This window comes from Chinchilla lanigera, unplaced genomic scaffold (assembly GCF_000276665.1).
Source record: "Chinchilla lanigera isolate Chin_1 unplaced genomic scaffold, ChiLan1.0 scaffold00101, whole genome shotgun sequence".
In the NCBI taxonomy this organism is placed as follows: Eukaryota; Metazoa; Chordata; class Mammalia; order Rodentia; family Chinchillidae; genus Chinchilla; species Chinchilla lanigera.
The window spans coordinates 7,914,433-7,922,588 of record NW_004955502.1 but is presented as its reverse complement, the minus strand read 5'-3'; the positions used below and the strand labels follow the sequence as shown (position 1 = coordinate 7,922,588).

Sequence of the window (8,156 nt, the reverse complement as noted above, 5' to 3'; positions counted from 1 at the left end):
CCACCTAATCTTTGATAAAGGGGCCAATCAAACTCACTGGAAGAACAATAGCCTCTTTAATAAATGGTGCTGGAAAAATTGGCTTGCCACCTGCCAAAAATTGAAAATAGACCCAAGTCTATCACCACGCACCAAACTCAAGTCAAAATGGTTCACAGATCTCAATTTTAAAACAGAAACACTAAATGTATTGGAAGAGAATGTAGGTAAAAACCTTGAAGACATAGGAGTAGGCAGAGAGTTCATGAACAAAAACCAAATTGCACTTGAAACACTTGAAAGAATCAACAAGTGGGATCTCATCCTACTGAAAAGTTTCTGCACATCGAAAGAAATCACCAGCAGAGTAAAAAGAAAACCACAAACTTGGAAAAAATTTTAGCTGACTATTATAAAGAATTAAAAAAAAATCCACCCCCTCCAATTCAAAGACCCAATCCAAACATGGGCAGCTGAGGTGAATACACACTTCTCAGAGAAGGAAATACAAATGGCAAATAAATACATGAGAAAATGTTCAACATCATTAGTTATTTGAGAAATGCAAATTAAAACATTGAGATTCCACCTTACCCCAGTAAGAATGGCTAGCATCAAGAAATCAACCAATAAGTACCTATCTCTTTGTGTCAATGGGGTGTTAAAATCCCCTGGTACAATAGTGTTATTAATTACATAATAAAAGAATGAACCATTGTGAGGTTGCAAAGAAAAACAAGCAACCAAGGAAATAAGTATCCAGATATAGTTCACTTTTAAAATATCTACATTGGTAAAGAAGGACACAGATCAGACAATCGCAATTGAATGTGATAAGGACCCCACTGTAGTATGAACAGAAATTAGCTGATTTGGAAAAATTTTTCTAGAACTAACATTGCACTACACTTTATAGATAAGTAGAACTCAAGAAGTAGACTATGATGGAAAAGGTCTTCCAGGTGTAGTAAAACTATGTACAAAGGCTTGTAGGCTTGAAATGGCACAGCCCCTTCCAGGAAGACAAAGTGACTTGGTGTAGGAAAAGACTCAAGGTTTGCAGAATTAGGAAAAACAGGTGAAAGGAAAATTCTGAAAGTCTTTTAATGCTGCTGTAAGTGTTGACTTTCAACCATATCCACTCTGGAATGACAATGAGAGCATCTAAAAGATCTGTCTACCCAGCACATTGCTTTCTTTTGGAAGATTTTCCTTTGCCTACCATTCTATCTGTCTTGCAACCATAAAAATATCTATATCATTGAATAATACCCTCCCATTCTCTCACTACATTGTATTGATCATAGGAAACTGAGTGTTTTCTTGGAATTTTGGAAGTGTAATTTTAGAAAGAAAGGTCAGGCTATCTTTAATTGCCTCTGGGAAATGCAAAAACTGAGAGTTTTTAGTAATCTTGTAAATCAGTAAAGGTAAAGAAGCTGACTCCATTTCAGTTTCTGATTATATTTGTTCTGAGTTCTAAGAGGTCCTGGGTTTCCATGATGACAGTATGCTTAAAATGGATTCTCCTTTCTGCCTGAGCTACTTCCAATTGCAGTTTTGGTGCCTTGTCCCTGGACACAGAGGACTTGGGGTTATGGAGCTGGGATACAATTCAAAGGTGATGCTCACTTTTCAGAATGACTCAGGTTACTTTTCATCAAGGACTTCGTTGTTCATGCAGTTTGTACATTCCTAGACTGAAGCTTATTTCTTGATAACCATCTTATATAGCGGGATAATATTTTATGGTACAATACTCATATCATAGCCGTCCTTCCATTCCAACTCAAACACAGGTATGAGGAAGGCAGACATCAAATGAATCAAATTCTTGCTTTTGAATTTTAAAGTAGCATTTAAAGCTGATCCCAGAGACAATTTGTGTTTTAAAGACTAGTTTCTAGGGCCACAGATATAGATCAGTGGCACAGCACCTGCTTGGCAAGTGTTAGGTCCTGAGTTTGCTTCCTGGTACCCCCCCTCTAAAAAAAGACTAGTTTCTAAATATTAAGCCTCAAGAACCTGAATGATTCAGGGCAATAAGCTTAGGGCCCAAATAAAAAATTATAAAAAGCATACTGATATAAGAGACAGTCTTTCCCACCTTTGCCTCTATGGAGGCAGGTCATAGAACACAAAGAGCTGTAGGTACCTTTCTCTATAGATGGGCCAAGAGCAGCGGTCCTCAATCCTCAGCTCCCCAGTGATGCAGGCCATTTGGAATGGCAAAATACTTCTCCCACATGCCCAAGAGTGATGTAAATATGGCATCAAGGTCCAAGGAACTTGAGGAGATTCAACAGTCAAAGTGGTAAAAGACTTGTGTCCAGATTGTATATGAAATATTTAAACTCAACATTTATAAAAAACAGATTACCTAACAGGAGAACAGGCAAAGAACTCTCACTCATTGCTAGTGGGAAGGCGAAATGGAACTGCCATGGAGGGAGAAGGTTTGACAGTTTCTTATAGAACTAAGGAATCATGCTCTTTGGTTTTTACACAAATGAGCTGAAAGTCATGTTCACATGAAAATCTGCATGGAATGTTTGTGGTAGTTTTACTCACACCTGCATTAACTTGGAAGCAAACAAGATGGACTTCTGTAGGTAAGCAGAACAGTAAACTGTAGTAGTTCCGGACAACAGAGTATTATTCAGCACTAAAAAGAAACAAACTATCTAATCATGAAAAGACACGGAGGGACCTACCAGGATATGATTAAGCCAGTTTGAAAAGGCTTCATGTTATTTGATTCCAAAAGCATGGCATTCTGGATCAGGCAGAACTATGGAGAGAGCAAAAGTCTGGAGGAGGAAGGGATAAAGAGAGCACAAGGATTTCTAGGGGAGGAAAATACTCTGTATGATGCAATACTGTAAGAGCAAGTACACTGTAAGATAACAGCAAGCACACTGCACAATAATGGTGAGTACACTACGTGGTAGCGGTGAGTACACTACACGGTAACAGTGAGCACACTGCACGGTAACGGTGAGCACACTATGATAACGGGGAGCACACAACATGATAACAGTGATCACACTACACGGTAAAGGGGAGCACGCTGTATGATAACGGGGAGCACATTACATGATAACGGCGATTACATTACACGGTAACGGGAAGCACACTGCACGGTAACGTGGAGCACACTGCACAATAACGGCCACCACATTACACAATATCGGTGAGTACCCGCCACAATACCTCAGCTCAAACCTATTGAGCCTACTACACCAAGACCAAACCATAAGGTAAACTGTGGCCTTTGAAGATAATGATCGATATGGTCCCTTTGGTGGTGATAAATATGCCATTGAAGCAGGTATGCTGGTGGTTGTGAAGGCTGTGCATGCCAAAGAAGTCATACAGGTAGTCTCTGTACCCCTCTCCTCAACACTTCTGCATATATAAAAGTGCTCTGAATACCAAGTCTATTTCTAGAAATGGGCAAAGGATAAAAAAAGTTATTTCTTCAAAGAAAATATACCAATAGCCAGTAAATATTTTTAAGATGCCCAGTAGCATTCATCATTAGGGAAATGCAAATCAAAGCCACAGTAAGATACAATTTCCATCAAGTAGGATGTTTGAAATATAAAGATATCTATAACCATGATGGTGTGGAGTCAGAGCAATTAGAGCTCTGTTCACTGATGATAAGAATGTAAAATGGTGCAGCTCTTGTGGAGAATGGCAAACATATGACTGAGCAAGTCCACTCAGTGTATAGTCAAGAAAAATGAAAAGCATGAGACTTCCTCGGCTTCTCATGCTTCCTTGGTCTCTTTGCACACACTCACTTGCTTCCACGATGGAAACTACACAAGGCCTTCAACAGAAGGTGAGCAGATGTCAGTGCCCTAATGATGGACTTCTAGAAACATGAACCAACATAAATCTTTCTTTTTTATGTTACCCAGTTAAAGTACCAGAAAGTGGAAAAAGACAATACTAAAATGATGGATTTCATAGCATGTAAATTATTTTTTCTAAGTCAAACATTCTTAGTTTATAATAAAACTGCAAAATATTGAGAGAGAGAGAGAGAGAGAGAGAGAGAGAAAGAGAAAGTGAGAGAAACAATCAGTGCCATCTATTGCAGAAGCCTAATACTTTCTTGAAAAGGTTGTTTAACAAGTTACAGAGAAACATATCTGGATGTAACATATAATTGACAACAAGTCCTTGGGCTTTTACCATTTTACACTGCTATTTTTGATAGTATTTTCTGCTTTCCAAATAGGAATTCCCACCTCTATAATATTGTTCTGGAGTCAGCCACTCTGTGCAGACGTCACTTGTATGTTTCCAAAACCATCTTCTGCACAAGTCCTCTTCAAACTGCCTGTGGTACCAAAACAACAATGACATTTCTGTGTAGAGTGATGACACTGTCTTTATTGTTAGTTTTTCTGGGTAGATGGCTTCATATTCCTGAAGTTGACAGACAAATCCAGCACTGGGATTAACACAAAATCTTCTTCCTTTTAGTTTTTGATGCTGGGAATGGAACCCAGGGATTCAAGCATGCTAAGCATGTGCTCTGCCACTGAGCCACATCCTCAGCCAATGAACCTATGCACAGGCACTTCTGTACTTTGTTCCAAATGTTCCACACCATACACAATAACAAAGACAACACTTCTGGAAATTCCTGAATTTCCATGAACAAGAACTTTTCCTCCAGTTTCAAAGCTACCATCAATAAAGTTTTTACTGATGGGAAAAACATGTATTTTCAGCTAGAGTATCTGCAATATCCAAGCTTCAATATCTAAATAATTATTAAAAGTTTGCTTCAATATTTCTTTGTATGCAAGCTATATAAAATATTCCATGTTTCTATAGATAGGTAGCTTTGTTTTTATAGCATAAGAATATGAACCTAAGGGCATCCAGGTACAATTTCCTACATCTCTTCTCTCAAAGGAGAAGCCCACTTCTCAGCATCTTTGTTGCTCTGTGGGAGGGAGGGGAACCCCCGCTTCATATCCTTTACTGTCAGACCCACCAAGGCAAGAAAATTACATCTCGGGGCTGGGGATTTAGCTCAGCGGCAAAGTGCCTGCCTGGCAAGCGCAAGGTCGTGAGTTCGGTTCCTGGTACCGGAGAAAAACCAAAACTAAAAAAAAGAAAATTACATCTCAACAACGCTGTTGTGTAAAAACTGAGTTATAGGAAAATAAGTTACATTTGCACACCTAAGTGTGTTACCTTACAGCATGTTTGACAAGTCTGTTAGTTCAGACTCTGTTTGGAATTGGTTTCAGTTAAGGACTTGGGGTACTTAGCAGAAAGAGCTTCCTGATTTTCCCAACACCACTGAATTCCTATGTGGAATGATCTCTGCAGGATCATTTACAGAATAATGCCCAAAATATAGTCAAAGTTTATTTCCTAGGGACATGAAATGAAGTACACACAAGCTGGGCACAGATTTACTGTCTCAGAGTTCCTGAGGCTAGAAACACAAGAGGGGCTACGCTGCCTTTGAAATCTATAGAGGAATTCCTCTGTGACTTTTCCTAGCTTCCAATAGTTCTCTGGACGTCTTTGGCATTCCTTGGCTTGCAGTTGCATAAATTTAGCATGTTTCTATGATGACACAATGTGCCCTTGTGTGTTCCCATAACTTTATATGGCCATTCTTTTAGAAGGAACCCAGTCATACTGGATTAGGAGTCTACCCTACTCCAGTAAAACCTTCTTATTTTAACTAATTTCATCTGTAATTACCCTGTGCCATGAACCGGCATGGCTCTTGATTTCCCAGGGTAAAAACAGTAAGAGGATGAAGAAATAGAGACAAAAGCTGAGGTGAAGTGGAGCCCTCTCTCTCTGAATGGGAGGAAAGGCACTGTTCAACCACCACAGGGGCATTTATTTATACATTTCACAAAGTTAGTATCATGCAACACAGGGTTGCCTAGCAACTAATGACTAGAATTGTCTCAGGCAAGGTGTTTTCTCAGGACTAAAGCATCTTGATAGATTTAGTCACTTTACATTCTCAGACTAGCCTTGCCTTGACCCCACTCATGTGACCAATTTTCAGCTTCATCCATTCCCTACATCCTATTTGTAAAGTTGTATTCTGAAGTACCTAAATTAGAGGGTCAGGCTGGGTGTGGTGGCACACACTTGTAATCCCAGCACTCAGGAGGCTGAGGCAGGAGGATTGCCATGAATTCAAGGCTGGCCTAGGCTATATAGTGAGCTCAAAGCCAGCCTGAACTACATAAAGAAACCCTGTCTTTAAATAAATAGATAAGTAAATAAATAAGGGGGTCAGTCCCAAAATTTACCCCAGTGTTCTCAGGGGTAAATACATTCTAACTCATAACAGTCAAAAAGTTGATAACAGAAGTTAAATGATGGATACTTTTGATAAACTATTTGGATGCCTGTACTGTTAAAGAGTGTCTGTAAATTATTTAATAGATTTCTTCTAATAAGACATTCTATGATTTGGGAACAAACTGAGGAAATTAGGTATTTTGTGTAAGATTTTAGAAAGGAGATACTAGTTTTCCTTCAATGCTTGATGAATTGGCTTGCAGAAGAAGAGTTAAATTTGTTGTTTAGCTCTTGGGAAAGCATAAGAAACAGGAAACCAAATTCTTGCTCAATATAAAGAACTTCTTATTAAGCTTCTCCTACCTGGTGTATGAGTTACAGCCTTACCCCTTTCCTCCCATCTTGGCAGCTTCTCTCTGGCTTCTCAACACTGACTGGACCTTGACATATACTGTGATCCATCATCCAGGCATCTGAACCACCCTGCATGAACAGAGGTCTTATGTGAAGTCCCTATAGAAAGGGTATCCTTCAGTGACATTATTTGAAGTCTGCACTCAGCTTGTTAGGATTTAGATACAAAATTGATGGCTCAGATCTAAATATCTGCTCTCTGCCTGTGTGTATAAACAATATTTAGGATGGAGCTATTTATTAGTAAGAATACATGCCAGCTGGCAGGAGGGAATTTTTAAATTCCAAGAATAATTTGTGAATACTGCCAGGTTTCTAGAAGCCCAGTTAAGTTAGGGTTTATGTATTGAAATAAAAGATATTTTTTATACCCATATCTTACCTTAGCTTGGTTTTATTGACCATATAGAAAGAAGACCTTCTGATCATATGGTACATGTATTTTCCTTCCAGTCATACAACCTCACAGTGAAAATCGTTAGTCTGGATTTTCAACACATTTATCCATTTCACTTATTTTCAACTGTTACCACTGGCAGGTGCCATCAGAGTCTTTGCAGGGACAATGGAAGACCGGATGAGGACTGATGTGTGGGCAAGGAAGAAAAAGCACAGGACAGGCAGATAAGTGGTGACCACCAATGACCCTTGACAATCTGCTCCTAGCACCAGGTACACACACGCCAAGACAAAGGTGTCATAGGTGGTACACAGTCTATGAACAATGGACTCTAACTAGGGTTAGAGAAAATCACTAGAACTAGTGATTTTCCCGCCCTTCCTTTCAAAGAGTCTAAACTCCACCAGTGTTACTCAAACTTTACTTTGCATTAGAGTATCTTACTACTGCTGGTGGGGTGGTGCATACCTGTAATCTCAGCTCTGCGGGAGTCAGAGGCATGAGGATCACAACTTCAAGCCCAGTCCAGGAAATTTACCAAGAACCTGTCTCAAAAAATAAAGGTCTGGGGTTGTAGCTCAATGTAAAGGCTGTGGGTTCAATCCCACTACCTCAAAAAAAAAAAAAAAATTCAAACAAATCACACTAATTTCCAGGCCTACATAGTAGACAGTGATATAAATATTTCTATTCCCTCTACTTTTAAGAACTCAGGAAGGTTGTGTTTCCTCTGCCACCAGAAATCAGGCATGACAACGTGCCTTACTTTACCAGCAGATTTTAGGACAAGTGTAGACAGCTGCTTTCATATGGCCAATTCTCCATGTTCTCTTCCTCTGCCTCATCACATAGAAACATGCCAGAGCCTAGGATAACCAGCAGCTGTTCCTGGAGAGATACTACAGGAGATGCACTTGCCCCTCATTGGCCTTTTTTGACCTAAAGCATTAGTGAAACCAATTTTAGAATGCAAATTTGTGTTATATTATTGTTTGGCTGGGGTATTGCCTTATATAGTATTTTACTTCTAAGTGCAAACCAACTTCTTTACCTGACA

The 8,156-nt window shown here is 39.3% G+C and overlaps 1 pseudogene; it reads right to left on the bottom strand.

The window, feature by feature from the left end:
• Window positions 1-4,262: 4,262 nt before the first annotated feature.
• On the bottom strand, window positions 4,263-7,600 carry LOC102016825 (annotated as a pseudogene).
• Window positions 7,601-8,156: the final 556 nt, after the last annotated feature.